At 37.2% G+C, this 17,827-nt stretch overlaps 1 long non-coding RNA gene across 4 annotated transcripts in view; it reads left to right on the top strand.

Moving 5' to 3' along the window:
* LOC144321947 (uncharacterized) overlaps positions 1-4,830 on the top strand; it is a 242,919-nt gene extending 238,089 nt beyond the window's left edge. For all 4 annotated transcript variants that reach the window (XR_013387490.1, XR_013387492.1, XR_013387491.1 and 1 more), the window contains 3 exons: positions 1,440-2,140; positions 3,282-3,435; positions 4,050-4,830. This is a non-coding gene — a long non-coding RNA (uncharacterized LOC144321947). The remainder of the gene's footprint in view (positions 1-1,439; positions 2,141-3,281; positions 3,436-4,049) is intronic.
* Positions 4,831-17,827: the final 12,997 nt, after the last annotated feature.

The raw sequence follows: 17,827 nt of genomic DNA, 5'->3' as shown, positions 1-17,827 counted from the left end.
ATACAATGTTACATTAGTTTCAGATGTGCAACATAGTGATTCAACAAGTCTATACATTGTGCTATGTTTTTGGTTAGGTTAAGAATATATACGAACACCTTTGGTTTAGAGCAATTCGTGTTTTATTTATTTCTGCTGAAAGTAAGGGCTGAACTGCTAAGGAAGACCCTTTGACAGAGCATCAGATTTGGTGGTATGGTCAGAGGCTGCCCTATGACTGGGTGAAAAGCCGGATTTATTAACTGAAATGAAATCCTAAAGAACACATGAAAACAGATATAGTGGAACCAAAATCTTTTAAGATTTGATGGCTAAGCTCATGAAGTCCAAAGAAACCTGTGGATAAGTTTCATTCTTTTTCCTTCAAAAAATGGACTTATTGTGTGCATCTAACTTCAATAGTGGCTCTAAAAGGAAAATTGGTTTTTCTTTGCTTGAGTAAAATGGGAAAGCACAAGTTATGGAATGTCATATAATGAAAAATTTGATGAGAGGAATGAAATTGAGATTGGTGGCCCTCATTTACACAGCTTCCAGAGAATTTATAGTGAAGAGAAACAAAGTAGAACAAAAGGAAGAAGTCAAAGTCCACTCAACAAGTCAGAATTTAGAAGAAGTGTAGTAGTCTGGATCATGCTAGGAAGGTGGGTGGAGTGAATGTGTCATCTTCTGCAGAATGCTAACACACCCTTAGTTTTCAGAGCCTGTGTCCTTAACTACTGTCTCTGCTGATGCTCAATGGGTACACCATGTTGTTTAAATTCAGTTTAAAATGTTATCTTATTGAAAATCTGCAGCTAGAACAGAGATTGATGCCTTGAAATGCAGAGGTGGGTAGGAAGAAAACCTACCACGAATTTCAGAGCTGTTTTTCAATCTGCAGCCTGAGGGAGGTGTCTGTTTCTGAAGTTGCCACTTGGAAGATGAAGAGAGATGGAGCTTGAAGTAGTGAACATCTTCCCTATTTGCCTTCGTCTGCTATGTGAAAATGTCCATATTGACACTGAAAGGATTATCTGGAGAAACATAGAGTGTGTGTGTACGTGTGTGTATATCAGTGAAAATAAAATTGAGAAATAGAGAAGGAGTTTCAGTGTTTATCTTTCAAGAAATACCTGCCTATTTTCAGGAAGGGTGTAGTGTATACCCTTTTAAAATGCTAGAGGTTGTATAATTCGGGTTTACAGAAAGGATGTGTATATGAAAGCTTTGCACTATGAAAAGACTCTAAGATCTTTAGATCAGAAAGCCCCTTCATCACTGAACCTCAATTTTCTAGCCTCAGCCAATCATTTTCCTAGATTAAGTCTCCTGGAAGAGCTGACATGTCCTAAATGGAGTGCATGGCTCTGTCTGTAAGCCTTTCATCACATATGTCTTCTGTCAACCTGAGAAGCCCCTCTTCTCTCCTTACACACAGTTCTCTCCATGTCTTGCAGTTTGGAGACTTCAAGTGTCAGATGGGAGAGGTAGCCAGACCTTTCAAACCTCTTTTACCATGGGAAATTGGAGGACACCCATGAGAAACATCTCATTGTGAAGATCCATACCACTTGCTATAGAAGTTTCCAGTTTCCGGGAGGGCTGAGAGTGGAAGAGGATAATGAGAACCATAAAGCAAAGCTTCAGAAATTGGTGAATGTGCTGAGAAAAGATAGAAGCACCCAAGCATATATTGTTTCTGCAGATGGAATTACTTCTGTGATGAGTAATGTAAGAGGTAGGAGCTATGAGGTGACCCAATGCACATGAAAATGTATGACTGGAAATATGGAAGAGACTTGGCTTAGTCAAAAGGATGGTGAGTTTGAGATTATGGATGGCATGGATAAACTCAAAACAAGATCAGTTCCTCCTCACATCAGAAAGCTCCCAACACTCCCTACTGAACCACGAACTCATGAAAACATTCCTTGTGATTGCTTGAGGATGTGGCTGTTGGGTCTCACTTGCTTCCCTGTGAGGATGCAAGTACCACAGGCTGGCAGGTGCCATGCACAAGGATTACGGAGATGCTGGAAGGGATACAGAGGGACATAATTCTAGGACATGGATATGAGACTCTCCAGTTGCTTGGTTCTCTTACTCATGTATGTGATAGGCCTTTTGGACCTATCCTGAAACCTAATGAGCAGAATTGGTAGGTTTCTTTCAGATACAACATTTTAACTTTGATAATAAGATGTTTCTATTTATTTTTAAAGGTTTTATTGTAGTTCTGCAGTTTTTTAAATTTATTTTTTATTGGTGTTCAATTTACTAACATACAGAATAACCCCCAGTGCCCGTCACCCATTCACTCCCACCCCCCGCCCTCCTCCCCCTCCACCACCCCTAGTTCGTTTCCCAGAGTTAGCAGTCTTTACCTTCTGTCTCCCTTTCTGATATTTCCCACACATTTCTTCTCCCTTCCCTTCTATTCCCTTTCACTATTATTTATATTCCCCAAATGAATGAGAACATATAATGTTTGTCCTTCTCCGACTGACTTACTTCACTCAGCATAATACCCTCCAGTTCCATCCACGTTGAAGCAAATGGTGGGTATTTGTCATTTCTAATGGCTGAGTAATATTCCATTGCATACATAAACCACATCGTCTTTATCCATTCATCTTTCGATGGACACCGAGGCTCCTTCCACAGTTTGGCTATTGTGGACATTGCTGCTATAAACATCGGGGTTCAGGTGTCCCGGCGTTTCATTGCATCTGTATCTTTGGGGTAAATCCCCAACAGTGCAATTGCTGGGTCATAGGGCAGATCTATTTTTAACTCTTTGAGGAACCTCCACACAGTTTACCAGAGTGGCTGCACCAGTTCACATTCCCACCAACAGTGTAAGAGGGTTCCCTTTTCTCTGCATCCTCTCCAACATTTGTGGTTTCCTGCCTTGTTAATTTTCCCCATTCTCACTGGTGTGAGGTGGTATCTCATTGTGGTTTTGATTTGTATTTCCCTGATGGCAAGTGATGCAGAGCATTTTCTCATATGCATATTGGCCATGTCTATGTCTTCCTCTGTGAGATTTCTCTTCATGTCTTTTGCCCATTTCGTGATTGGATTGTTTGTTTCTTTGGTGTTGAGTTTAATAAGTTCTTTATAGATCTTGGAAACTAGTACGGCAGTTTTAATACTGAATGTAAGGTATATTCTTCTACAAAAGCTGGCTGACATGTTTGTTGAATTTTTTTTTGCATTCACATGAATTCTCAACAAATGTTCTATAACCAGATCGAATACCAATTTTCTATCTAATTTTTATCTCTCTCTCTTTGTAGAAAGTGAACCGAGGTGATGTGATAAATTATTTTTTTCTACAAATAATCATTTGGAGCTCCTTATATGAAACTAACTTTTCTAAAAATAATCTCTTTGAGGTAAAAAGAGCAGCATAAGCTGAGGAGTGATGGGAAGCAGTTTTTCATCTCCTAGGTAAGGAATTTCCTATGCTGATAGATCATTACACCAGCATCCTGGGATGCTGCTCAGCTTTTTAAATACTAGTCCTCCATTTGAACTTCTAGTCTAGTGTATTGAAGGTAGAGTGGAGAAGTAAAGCACCATATGTTTCTAACCAATCCCTTAGTGGGTGCCATGGGCTTCTCCTACTCCCCACATATCCCACTGAAAGCACATATCTCACCCACCCTCTCCCCAAAGACATTCCCATCTGTTTTGGTACAATGATGTGCAAGCCCTTTGAATTGTGGTTTCCTATTTCTTGTTATCTGTCATCCAGTTTCAGAGATTCCTCAACATTTCTTAGTCCTTTTAACACTTCTTGATTTGGAGGGGCTGTTAAAGACTTTCTTTATGTATCATTTAATGTCCTTTCTAGAGAATTTGTTGAGAGAGAGAGAAAGGTGGGCGTGCTTAGTTCATTACTTAACTCCTATCTTGCAGATAAGATGGATTGTATTTCTCTAGATGGAAATTGTTTTTCATTGAAATAGGTTTCTATTTCCAGTAATGTCCAAGTGCTCTCATATTTACATTTGCTATTGCTGTCTTATTTTATTCAATGCATCTTTGACCTCTTTCTGCAGTCTGATTGGAAGGAGAATTATGAGAATTATCCACATTGTTTTCACTTGTCTAAGAAAGAAGAAATTCAGTAAAGAAGGAAAACTGAAGGAGAGACCGGATTGCCATTTGTCTTCTGAATCACTTGCAATCTGTTCATTTCACCATTTGCTGAAATTTTTTTTAGTACACATGAGGATGACATGTCATCAGGTAGGCAGCCACAGAAAAATAGACGCCACTTCCATTTTGGGTCAGCAGAAATACATGTTCTAGGTCAGTCATCAACCTGGAGTCAAATAGTGTGGTGTTTTGTTAAGATCTATTTAGTAGTGTTCGCATTAAAAGATCCTTTTGCATTTTGAAACTAGATTATTACATAATTAATTTTATTTAATAATCTAAGTAGGTCTCCTCCTCTTTCTCCTTTTCTTTTTAACATTCTTACCAACTAACCCCATTTGTCCAGGACTTAATATTCTGTGTTCTGGCAGCCTCCCAGTATATCCGGTGATAACTGCCATTTTAAATTTACCTGAGACTTAGCTACTTTGCTTTTAGTCTTGAATGAATTTTATGAAAATATGTTTTCTGTAATCCATTTCCTTAGTATATATCAGGTAGTGACAAAGGAATAGAGTGAGAGAAGCACAGGCTGATTTACACTTTGATTTGGAAATTCAAATTCTCTCCCTTTTTTTTTGATTACATATCATTGCAGGATGTGATATAGATGAACAATAAAGTGTTTATTTCTGAAAAAGCAATAATGACATTGTAAGATAATAAAATTGCTGCCAGCTATCGTTTTAGAATGTCTTTTTTTCTTAAAATTTGAAAGCTTTTTATTTTAGCTTGTGAATTCCTTTTCTTTATTTTTCAGTTAGAAGATATTGTACCAGGCTGTGTGAATACTTTTCAAATACATGCTTTTCTGTATGATTATCTTTTCATTGCTTTATTATCTTTTAATTGTGTGTTTGAAAACTTAGAGAGAAATTCTTCCAAAGAATTAATGTGTGAATAAGTTCATACTTAATGATATTTACAGAAAAAAATGAATCTAGCTATGTTGGAATACTGGAACAAAATATTGGTAATATTCTCATATAAACTAATACTTATTGGGTATGGCCTTAGGGCAAGACCCTGTAGTAGCAGTTAGAAACAAAGGCATAAAAAAATGTACCTGTGCCTTAATGGGTTGACTTTCTACACAAGAGAGATGAAGTATCAACATGTAAAAAAACAAAAAACAGTAATGAGGTTGCTAATCACATAAAACAGAAATAAATGTACTGAAAAATAAGTAAAATATTGAAAACTCTAACTTGACTTAAGTTGAGGATGGTTTTTACTTTTTTTTTACAATTTCTAGGAAATCTATGTCAGAGTTCTAGCTGTCTAAAAGAGTTTGCACAGTACTGACATCTTTTTTAGTGGGGAGTAGTGGAGGAAATGTGTTTCCTGCTTAAGTATATTAAGAGAAGCTTTACAGTGCCCAGCTAGCTCTGTCAGTAGAGGATAAAAAAAGCTTTATAAATTTTTCAGGTACATTGAAATGGTGTTATATCTTTTGATTTTTCAGTTGCCAAACGTTTTTGATTGTGATGTCTCAGTTTTTAACCTCCTCGTAACCATCCAGCCTTTGAAAAGTTTCTCTCCCATACCTGTATAATAATTACTGTTAAATGCTCACTGTAAGCCACACAGTGTGTTACTAGCTTTGTGTACTTAATCTCCTATAATCCTCGTGCATGATTGCAACAAGAATGGGTGCAGTTGAGAATTTAGTCACTGAAGCTTGCTCTACTGTTGACTTGTGGGCCATCCTAACAATCAATCCAATCGCATTTTAGTTGCTGATGTTCAACACAAACTTGGTGATCGACAAGCTAGTGACTGCCATCAGCATAGAAAGTCCAGTACAACTTTCACATCATCTCTGTTCTGTATTTAAGACTTCATCTGTGTCCATTTTAACACAAGAAAGCTAATGAATTTTACTGACTAACCTTGGCAGGCCCTGAAAATCAAACTGGAGAGTAGGCCTGGGAGATAGGTAGTTTCAGAGTTTGGGGCTATGTGAAAATGATCCCAAGTGATACCTGTCCCCATTTCCAACAACCTTATTCCCTCTTGAACTTTCTCTAGTGCTCATTTCAAGATATGTAGTCTCCTAACTCATAATGTATTGATTCTCCTATTTCAACTATTCTGTTTTGATGGTTCAGTTCATAGTTCTAACAATCAGCAAGTAGCAAATTCTTAACCTACTAATCTGTAGATTCAGTCCAAACAGTAAAGCTGGCTGTACCATTCGCTAAGTAAATATTAGTTTTGAGTATATATACATGTGATTATTCATGTGTGTTATGGGCTTTTCATTAATCTCTAATTCTGATTGGAGCATACCTTGTTCATTGTCTACTTAAAAATGAGAAATCATTAGATTCTTGAAGTGGATTAGATTCATCATATACATGTTTTGTTTTTCCCTCAGATGTTCACAGACATAGCAATAGAGATGGCACATTTGTAGTATCAAGTGAGTGCAGATCCTGGCTAAATATTATCAATGTAGACTAGTTCTTAACACACAAAATGGGATATGAAGTATATTTATGTAATAGTGATGATGATTATTTTTTTCCAAATCCAACTGGACAGTCATTTATTTTCTAGAATAAATACAATCATCCTCCCCTTTTTATGATCAGCATATTGTATAATGTGATTTCAAGTTAACCAAGAAAATATATTTCCTCAGTTTAATTACATGGGAATATGGTATTTACTGAAGATACTTTTAGAAGTTAAGAATAATCTGAAAATAAAGATGAGAGATTGCCTTCATAAAGGCTGGCCAGTGACAATTCAATTTCTGTCAAGTCTAACCACATGCTATCATGATATTAAATAAAAAACAATAAGCACAGTTCAGTGACACAGATAATGGAGAGAAAATGACAGGGTTCAGTTGAGTTTTGCTTATGTGTTATCTATATAATTTCTAAATTTTCCCAGACATCATGATAGTGAAAGAGTCTGTGGCTTGGTTTTAACTACCCTATTGAGTAGATGAAAGGCAGTATGAAGACACTGGAATCTTTGAATTCCTGGTGGATATTTTCCACCACTGCCTTCACATATTTAGTACAGATTTAATGATGTGAATGAGACCAAGCTCAAGAAACTATGGAAATAAAATCTGAACACACACCACAGACCTACACAGAGTCCTCCCTCTCCTCCCCTGCCCTCAGAAATAGAGTTGTTTGAATTGAAATGATGGTTTTTGGGGAGCATCTTAAGGTATTGAAGAGTTTCATGGAAACTGAGGATAGCTGTTTCTTTCAACTTTAGTAAAATTAGTTTTATTAGGCTCTGGAGTTTGACAAATTTGAGGCTTACTTAGAAGCAAATAACCCCTCTTACACTTGAACTACTGTCATATAGTGGTATATACAATAGTCATACTGAACTAAGATAACTACTATTCAGAAGAGATCATTCATTTGATCTACATTTCTGCTTCCTTATCTGGAAAACAGGGATAATAATGCTTAGCTTATAAAATTGTCAGGAGGATTTAACTAGCTAACCTTAAAGTGCTCAGCAGAATGTACTTTGGTTGGTCTCATTTCTGTGGTGTCCAATGTCTTGTACAACTCTTTTTATCACTTTCAGGCACTTAGATGACTCTTCTATCAAACTTCTACTGAAGAGTGCATTAAAAGAGATCTCAGAGCAGTTTAGATACATTATCTTATTTAAGTCCTAGATCCTGTTACTAAGTTCACAGACAATATATACACCAGATCATGAATTTATTTGGCTGGGGTAAAGTATCAAAGAAACAGGTTAAAAATTTAATTTTTCTTGGGACTGATCACCTAGGAGCATGCAATTAAAGCTTGCCAATCAATCATCTATTAGATACCAGTGATTGCTTAAGGGATTTTTTTGTACATTGTCTCAGGTGGGACTCACTTTTTTGTGAGCTCAAAAGGTGAAGAAACCTCTACTAGGTCACAGAGGTAATAAACAATGAAGCCTGAATTCAAGCCTGGATCTTACTCATTTTTGAAGGCCACATTCTGGACAGTATCATCCCCAGAGTATACCATGACAGATGGAAATTAAGACTCTGGTGTGTTGTCTTGCAAATGCAAGTTATTTAGCACAAAAGCAACTGTGTGACGATGTGGAAGGATCTGGCGGGATGTGCAGCTATTTGAATCTAAAATAGAGCCTGTTGCCAATCCTAGACAAGAAAGTACATCCATTCGCTTTCTGATTCTCTGTCCTTCTCTGTCAGAGAAAAGTCCATTGTTGTGTTTGCTGATGATAGCCCATATTATAATTCTCAGAAGAAACCTGAAATAACTCTAAATGGAATCACTTAAACAATCCATTTAAATTTAGAAATTATTAAGTTTTTAAATAGATTTGATTCAAAGTGGGAGCAGTTCTTCATATAATACAAATTTCTCAATTCTTTAATGAAATGGCATTCCTTTAAATTAGGTATAAAAGAAGAATGGCCTTTACTGCAAATGATTTAAAAAAAATCTAAAGAACTATATATATGTGTATATATATATGTATGTGTGTGTATATATATATATGTATATATGATACAAACTTAATTTTTCTCCCTTTTGTTCCTCATTTGAAAGTTAAAGGTCATGTGTACCAGTCAGTGAGCTCTTAAGTTTTGTAAGTTGAATTTCCCTCTGTCTTTAAACTCTGTGTCTCTCATTACAGGTCACTAACCATAAGCAAGGGTTTCAGAGCTGTGTTTGAGTAGTAGGCACCCAGCCTTTTCTTTCACTGCAGTTTTATCCTGAAATGCTTTTTAATTGCACCTGACAAATACATGCAATCTCTCTTAGCTTAGTGGATTCCAAGTGAAGCATGTGAAATACTTGTATTGAGCTAATACTCTTTTTCCATGGAGTCCACCATCTGACTTTCTTTTCTGCCTTATTCCTTACATAAAATATCTCTCTAAATTTTATAAGAGCTCTGTGTTGTTGATGGTATATGTAGGTGGGTGTAGTATGTGAGCAATTGCTCAAAAGCCAAGTAATGTAGCAGTTGGGTGCCTGTTACAAGTTTGAAATCTTGAAAGAAATAAATGAAAATTATATTTAAATGATGTTTCCCCATTTTGTCTTTGATATTAAACTGATGAGGTAAATTGCTTTCAGAAGTTAAAATAGAGATCTAAAGGTTATAATAATATCAATGCAAAAATAGCCCAGAGAAAGGAAGAGACAGAGAGTTCATTTAAATATGCAAATGATCTGTGGAGATGTAATGGCGTTATTAATATTAATTATGGCATTATCATACACTGCTCTCCAAATGGAAACTTGCCAGTTTCTATCTCACTGGCAGAGATTTGGAAATGTAAATACAAGTTGACAACCTTGCTTTTGTGCATATAGGTCACCCATGACTCCTAGTTTAAAGCATTGTAACCAATCTAATGTTAAACAGTCTAAGTTCAGCAGAAAAACTCAGGAAGTGAAGAATTTGTTACTTCCAAGTGTAGCTTGTCATGGTACCTTGAGCTTGTTCTTCTACTGGTTACTGAAGTACTGATGCTGTCTGGTCTCAGGATCTGGTTTATATCTTCCCGGTCTCCTTAACCCCCTTGTGGAGGTGTCGGATCAGAAAAGGTTCGGTCGGGCAGCCCTGGTGGTGCAGCGGTTTGGCGCCGCCTGCAGCCTTGGGTGTGATCCTGGAGACTCGGGATCAAGTTCCACATCGGGCTCCCTGCATGGAGCCTGCTTCTCCCTCTCCCTGTGTCTCTACCTCTCTCTCTCTCTCTGTGTCTATGAATAAATAAATAAAAATCTTTTTTTTTTTTTTTTAAAAAAAAGGTTCTGTCAAACTTGCTGGCTGGTTTGATGGTTTATTTCAAAATTTGATGGTTTATTTCAAGACCATTACTTAGACCAAAAGTTGTTCTTTATTTGAGGATGGGTAAGGGTGAAGATAAATAATTTTATGCCTGAAAAACTCTCTCATCAGAGAGAGAGGAGAGTCTTTTAGCTCTGTACACTGGTGCTTTTTTTTTTCCTTTAAGCAACTGGCATTTAATGAGGAAGAAAACAACATTTTGAAGGTTATATTTATTTATTTCTTTTAACACTATGACTATCTTAGTGTTTGGAAGATAATGTTTCTATGTGTAGTTTACAGTGTTTGATATCAAGTTGAGTCCTGAACAGATACATTTCATTAAATTCCCAAGACTTTGTTTTTCACCCCATTAAGTTCCATTATCAAAATTACCAGGCGAGATCTCTTAAAAGTTTGTTACATCTCTAATAATTGCACAGGTCTCTTCCTTCTTGTTCAGTGTAAAATGCTATTTTAAATGAATCAGAGTGTGTATTTAGCTGCCAATTTGAATCCCCACATCTGGGAATCGTCCCAAGATCACACACTTCCTGTCTGGAGGAAGCAGTGTTCTCAGTATGAGCATCAGAAGCAGTAATTTGATGCAGTAATAAAAAGAGACATCCCAAGTGAGTCCATGTGATTAAATATGGAAAAGGGGGGTATGGATGTTTGGGTCCTCGACATGTGAAGGTAATTAAACCTCAAAATTTGAATTTCTCCTCTTCTCTTTTTAACTATGCCTGGCCTAAAGAAAAAAAAAAAAGATTTGAAATATGGGCAGAAGGGTGTGGTGCCATATGGCAGCACAAACAAAATTACCCAAACACTTCAAAAACAAGCAGGGTGCGTTTCTCCCTCTGTTCAGTAACCATATGTGAGCTCAACACGTGAGAAGCTCCCTTCAACTTGATTCAAACAGACTCTTTGTCTTTTGGCCTCTAGTGTGCTTCCTTGAAACAAAAACCAGGGGACCTTTGAGAGACGTTACAGTGAGATCCCTGCAGAGTCTGAATCCAATACCGCAAAGCTTGTAGAACTATTTTTGAAGTGAAAGAACTTCAGGGAGAAGGAAGAAGATGTAGAATAAAAGAATCCTTGCCATCAAGGGGCAAGCTTGCTTTTGGCTTTCAACTGTTCTGGGAGTTGTTTATAGAAAATGAGATGGACACATTCCTGCCCCAGTGGGATTGATCATCAGAGATGGGCAGTTGGATTGTTACAATGGACACAGAGACATCTTTGTAAAATCATGAGAAAAAAATGATTGAAGAAGCAATGAACTATATAGGAAATATTAGTAAAGTGTGATTATAGGTGATTGGTGAATCCTCTTGAATCCAACCTTTCTTTTCTTTGTACAGCTATGAAGTGTTTCTTGCTGACTTCAATCACAACACCTCCTTTCATCTTTTACTTTGAAGTTACCACTTGGCTTATTTAAAACCTACACATTACCTTGGGAGTAGGAAACCTTATGCCATTGGTGGGATCGATTATATTGCACAATATATAAATGAAATACATAACATTTAATTGAGAATATAATATAAACCATAGGAAAGAAAATCCTAAGCAGAATTGACCAGAAATCAAGATGAGAAAAATCCAGAGGTTTAGAAATGGATCTGAGGAATTTGGATGGGAGAGACAACATATAGACATTTCAAAGGATCTCATGTTAGTTCTAGATTCTCATACTAATCTAGTTAGTACGAGATCACTGATATTCAGTTCAAGCAGCTGTGTTAAATTGAGTAGTTGGTAAAAGCTTTAAAAGACCAGATTAATGAATGAATTTTTGAATGCCTAATGCGTGTCAGCAAACCAGTCTAGTAAATATTTTTGGTGGCCTCGCTACAAGGTAATTTGAACACAAAGTAGTAGGACTTTTATTTTTGTTGTCTACACAGCTAGCCAGGTATTTAATCCTTGTGGAATTTTCATTCACATTTTAATGTTCAAAGGTTCTTTGTTTAGTGTATAGGATTATGCTAGTTATCAATATACTAACTGGATTGCTATAACACATTATTATGGAAAGGTCAGATGCTTGGCAATCTCAACTTTATTTAGTTTTATAATAGTTTGGATTTTAAAGTATATCCACACACTCATACAATGTAACACATACCCCTTCACATGTTCAAATGCTGTGTTATTAGCTGCTTCAAGAGGACTTTAAGAATTAAGAGCAAGAGGGGCTTTGAAATATCTGCTGGTTCATAATATGGATCACTAAACACCTATTTTCTTTTCCACTTTTTTTGCATCATCCCCAATAAGCTCGTGAATTTGGTGGGAACACATTAAGTCACTGTGATGTCAAAGGAGCACATGTGACTCTGGACACTGTAGGCAGCTGGAGCCCAGAAGCAGTCCTTTCCTGCCTTGCTTGTTTGTTTTTAAAATCTTTTGTGGAAATCAAAATTTGCAATTGCCAAAGTAGTTCACTAGCTAACTAATCTATAGTTCATTTCAATTGACCTTAAAGTTTGAGATATACTTTTCTCAGTGGCTGGCCGCCATTTATATGTTGACACAGATCAGTGTTGATCACACAAGTGACCCAGAGAGCCGAAGGAAAAGCTGTGTTGGTCAGCTAAAAAGTTATTGGAACAGACTTGCCCTTTGGTAGAAATGCAATGGGATGGAATAATGTCTCTTTTGCTCAAAGACAAGCACTCAGGTGGTCAACTGTGCTTGAAAAGAGCATTAAAGAAAGCGTCTTCTATTTAAACAAATGGAGTAACAGATTCTAATAGCAAAACAGACTTACCTTTGAGGACTCTATATGCTTTATTGATGGATGTTCTGTAGTTTGCTTCATTTAAGATTATTTACTAATAGGACTTTCAGTGTGACTCAAAAATGTTCCATACTTACGAATTGATTTTTTTATTTTGTATTTATTAAATTTTATTTTTTAAAAGACTTTATTTTTAGGTAATTTCTATATCTAACATGGGGCTTGAACTCACACCTGGAGATCAAGAGCCACATGCTCTACCGACAGAGCTAGCCAAGGTGCTCCTGATTTTTTTTAAATTATGCATTTTTTGAATTAATTTTGTTTTGGGAAAAGCAATATAAAACATTACAACTCATTACATTGTCTAACTATGAAAGGCCTCTAGCAATAAAGTAATATACACAATGCTATTTCTAAGTCATAGATTTAAGGGACAACATGTTGGGGAATAATAATGATGATGAGATCTTGATGGTAAAGTATAGGGATTGCTTTAAAGTGATAAAGTGGTACAATCCAGGTGACCTGCAGCTCAACTACATCTTTAGAGCATGGCAACTTCATCTCTATCACTTGATCTCAAAACTGCTTATTTGAAAGTAAATTATATTACTAAGGTAGTCAAAAGAAGTATCTGCATTTCTCAGGTGTTAGCCATGTGTTGAGAACTTTGATGGTAGGCCACAAATTAAATACAGGAGGCCACTCCTTTCTAAAGTTAGGCTTAATTTTGGGATGCCTGGGTGGTTCAATCAATTAAGCATGTCTTCAGCTCAGGTTATGATCCTAGAGTCCTAGGATTGAGCCCCATGTCAAGCTCCCTGCAGAGCGGGGAGTCTGATTCTCCCTCTCCCTCTGTTCCTCTACCTTTGATCCTCCTCCTGCTCATGCACACATCTTCTGTCTCTCTCTCTCCAATAAATAAAATCTTAAAAAATGGTAGCCTTAATTTTGCTAAACTTATTGTAGGCTCTTACCCTCTTGGTTAGAATTTAAGGAAAATATATTTTACTGTATTTTAGTTACTCTAAAAATACATAAAAGTTAAAAATGTTATAAAAAAAGGATGAAAAGAAAGGTGTTAGAAAGGAGAGAAAACATCATCGAGGAACCTTTATTTATTATCTGCTGTTGTTCCTTTGTGACTTACTGCCCTAACGCTGGGTTTTAAACATAAAGGTCTTTGAAACTGCTTCCTTGAAAGCAATTTATTATGCGCTTAATTGGCATGAGCCTCAGAGTTGTGCTTGTGTATTTGTACAGGTGGTGGAACACAACCCGGAAGTCTCTACACATCAAGAATCATAGACTTAATCATAGACTTACATAGGCTGAATTTACTTTGAATTCTTAAAATAAATGAATTTTCTGCTTTCTGCCTCCACCTTCCCCCTCTGCCCCCGCCCCCCCAGTCTACCTTTCTCAGTGGAGGAGGAGAGAAAGCATGAGCAGGGCAAGGGTGCTAATTTTTCCTGTGAACACAGTTGATAACAAATGGCTAGTGACTCCTCTCTCCTAAGATTGCTGAGTGAGGAATTTGAATGGGACACAGATGATGCTGTTTTTCTTTTTTTTTTTTTTTCTTTTTTAAGATTTTTTTTTATTTATTTGAGAGAGTGAAAGAGCAACAGAAGCAGAGGGAGAGAAGCAGGCTCCCCACAGAGCAGGGAGCCCCACATGGGGCTCACTCTCATGACCCTGGGATCATGACCTGAGCCAAAGGCAGATGCTTAACCGACTAAGCCACCCAGACGCCCTGGATTATGCTGTTTACTAAGTAGTTGATGAAGCACTCATTATCTTGGATGAAACTGATAGTTTTCATCCTGATCCTGTTGCTGTTGGTGGGGGCATATGTCACAGAATTATTCAGTGTGCGTTAAACTGGATCTTTACCCTATGAATGTGATCCTTCTCCAGGCTTCTTTGCTGGAATAGGGATACACTGACCCAGCTGCCCCAAACGGAAACATGAAGTGATCCTGGAAGCCTCTAGCTCCCAAGTCCATTTGGGATCCATCTACCTCTCATCATCCTGACTGTACCCTTCATCTAAGCCATAGTCACCCGTCCCAGGACTAGTTTGGTAGGGTTATAACTGATCTCTCCATCTTCCATTAATTCCTTCCAATTCATTTGTCGAGAAGCAGACAGAATAGGGTTTTTTTGTTGTTGTTGTTGTTGTTCTTTTGTTTGTTTTATAAAAAAACCTTAAAATATTTCCAAGGATTTTCTGTTGTATTGAGATAAACATAAAGTAGATGACTGTCCTTAACACAGCTCTTTAGGTTCTGTGCAATCTGGACTCTGTCTACTTTTCTGTCCTTATCTTGAGCTATTCTCCCCTTTGATTAATGGCCTTCTTTCAAATACACTGGTCTTCTTTTTCCCTCAAAGGGACAAAGCTCATTTCCATGTAAGAAGCTTTATAGTTGCTGCCCTCTCTGGTCAAAACACTCTTTCCCTTACTGTTTTCCTGCTTATTCTTCACTCTCAGACTATGAGCTACTTCCCCGTCAAGGAGCTCTCAGAAAAACTTATTTATTTATTTATTTATTTATTTATTTATTTATTTATTTATAAAATATTTTATTTATTTTTATTCATGAGAGACCCACAGACAGAGGCAGAGACATACAGAGGAAGAAGCAGGCCTCCCTCGGGGAGCCTGATGTGGATCTCAGGACCCTGGGAGTTTCTGATGCAGAACTTGATCTCACAGCCTGAAAGAAAGGCAGACGCTCAACCACTGAGCCACCCAGGTCTCCAGAAGAACTAATTTAAACTCTATGTACCCTGTTACTGTTGTTGGTGATGTTCTTGTAAAAGGTTAATTCCGAGTACTGAAACCTTACACATTTCAGAGACACCTGTCTTTAGGACTATCTCCAGGAAGATGGATACTGAGCCTTTTAGAATAATCTGCCAAATAAATTTTTGTACACCTGAAGCCTTAGGGCATACCCTGTGCCATTTTAATTAAGTCTTAGCCCAATGATGTGATTTATGTTACATGACTGTTTTTCCTATGGGAGGCCAGAATCTGAGTAGTTGAGGTCAATTATGCAGGAGCTGTGTACTTACATGACTAGCACTCAGGTCAAACCCTAGACACTCAGTCCTCTGGTGAGCTTCCCTGGCTGGCACCCCTTTAAAAACGTTGTCCCACATCACTGATGGGAGAATTGAATATCCCATCCAATTCCACTGGGAGGGGACTCCTGGAAGCTTACACCTGATTTCTTCTGGACTTTCCCTCTTCTGCCTTTTCCTTTTGCTGATTTTATTTTATTTATTTTTTGATTTATTTTTTTAAAAGATTTTATTTATTTATGCATGAGAGACACACAGAGAGAGACAAAGGTAGAGACATAGGCAGAGAGAGAAGCAGGCTCCCTGGGGGGGAGCCTGGTGCAGGACTTGATCCCAGGAATCTGGGATAATGACTTGAGCCAAAGGCAGGTGTTAAACCACTGAACCACTCAGGTGCCCCTTACTTTGCTGATTTTAATCTCTGTTCTTTCTCTGTAATAAACTGTAACTGTGAGTATAATGACTTTGATGGGTCCTGTGAATCTTAGTGAATTGTCAGGACCAACAATGTTAGTAGGGACCCGTAATATCTTGTTTCCTTCAAAATAATTAACTCCATTTGTCATTCTATATTATTGCTTTTTTTTAAGCCTTGATTTCTACACATTTGAGTGGAAATGAGGCCGTGCCTTATTATTTTTCCTTCCTTATACCCAGTCCCTGGCGTAGCACAGTAGGTACTCAACAAAGTTGGGGAGGGATGTTTAAAAGCAAAATATACAGTATTTTGTGAAAATAAAATTTTCAATAGCTCCTAAGAACTTTATTTATTTTTTTTAAGAATTTTATTTTTAAAGATTTTATTTTTAAGTAATCTCTTTACCCAATATGGGGCTTAAACTCACAGCTTTTGAGATCAGGAGTCACATGCTGCACTGAATGAGCCAGCCAGGTGCCCCAAGAACTTTAAATAAGATTCAGTAACCTTGTCTTCTTTTTTATTTCACCTTAAAATATTATGATTTAGTTTTAATACCTGAATAATTAGTATATAATTGGAAATAGTCACACAATCTCATTTGGCTTTATAGATTTGTGCTAATTCTCATAGCTGTTTTTCACTCAGTTCTCTGAGTTAATATTTTGTCACATTTGTATAGAATTCCTACAATAATATGTAAGTTTGAAATGGAGAATTTTTTAAGGTTTTATTTATTTATTCATGAAAGACACACAGAAAGAGGCAGGCTCCCCTTGGGGAACCTGATGTTGAACTCGATCCCAGGACCCTGGGATCATGACCTGAGTCAAAGGCAGATACTCAACCACTGAGCCACGCAGATACCCCTGAAATAGAGCATTTTGGTGTGGCTAATGAGAAATAAGGAGAGACAAAACAATGCACACAGAATTATTTGGGTTGGCTTAAGAAAACAAAGTGTCAGTGTTGTATATTAGATATCCAGAATGTATTCACTTTGCATAACTGAAACTTTATATCCTTTGATCAATATCTCCGTATTTCATTGTCCTCCCAACAGCCTCCTCCACCCCTGAAAACTGCTATTGTACTTTCTGCTTCTATGAGTTTGACTATTTTAGATTCCATATGTAAGTGAGATAGTGCAGTATTTATCTTTCTGTGTCTGGCTTATTTCACTTTGCACAACTTCTTCCTGGTTCATCCGTGTTGTGTGAGTAGGGTTTCCTTTTTAAGGCTGAATATTATTTCGTTATGTATTTCTATTCCTATCTACCTATACATCTTTCATCTTTCTATCTCATATTTTCTTGTCCCTTTACCCTTCCATGAAATTTAGTTATTTCCTTAAATTGGCTAGCCTGAATAGTGCTACAGTGAATGTGGGAGAGTTACTATGTCTTTGAAATCCTGATTTCAATACCTTTAGATAAATACCCAGAAGTGGGATTGCTGGATGATATGGTAGTTCATTTCTAAATTTAGGGGGGACCTTCCTACTGTTTTACATTGTGCTATGCCAGTTAAATCCCCACCCACAGTGCACCAGGGTTCCCTTTTCTCCATATCCTTGCCAGCACTTGTAGGTAGCCTTTGTCCTTTTGATAAGACTATTCTAA

This window comes from Canis aureus, chromosome 10 (assembly GCF_053574225.1).
Source record: "Canis aureus isolate CA01 chromosome 10, VMU_Caureus_v.1.0, whole genome shotgun sequence".
In the NCBI taxonomy this organism is placed as follows: domain Eukaryota; kingdom Metazoa; phylum Chordata; class Mammalia; order Carnivora; family Canidae; genus Canis; species Canis aureus.
This window is presented reverse-complemented; position numbering and strand designations above follow the sequence as displayed.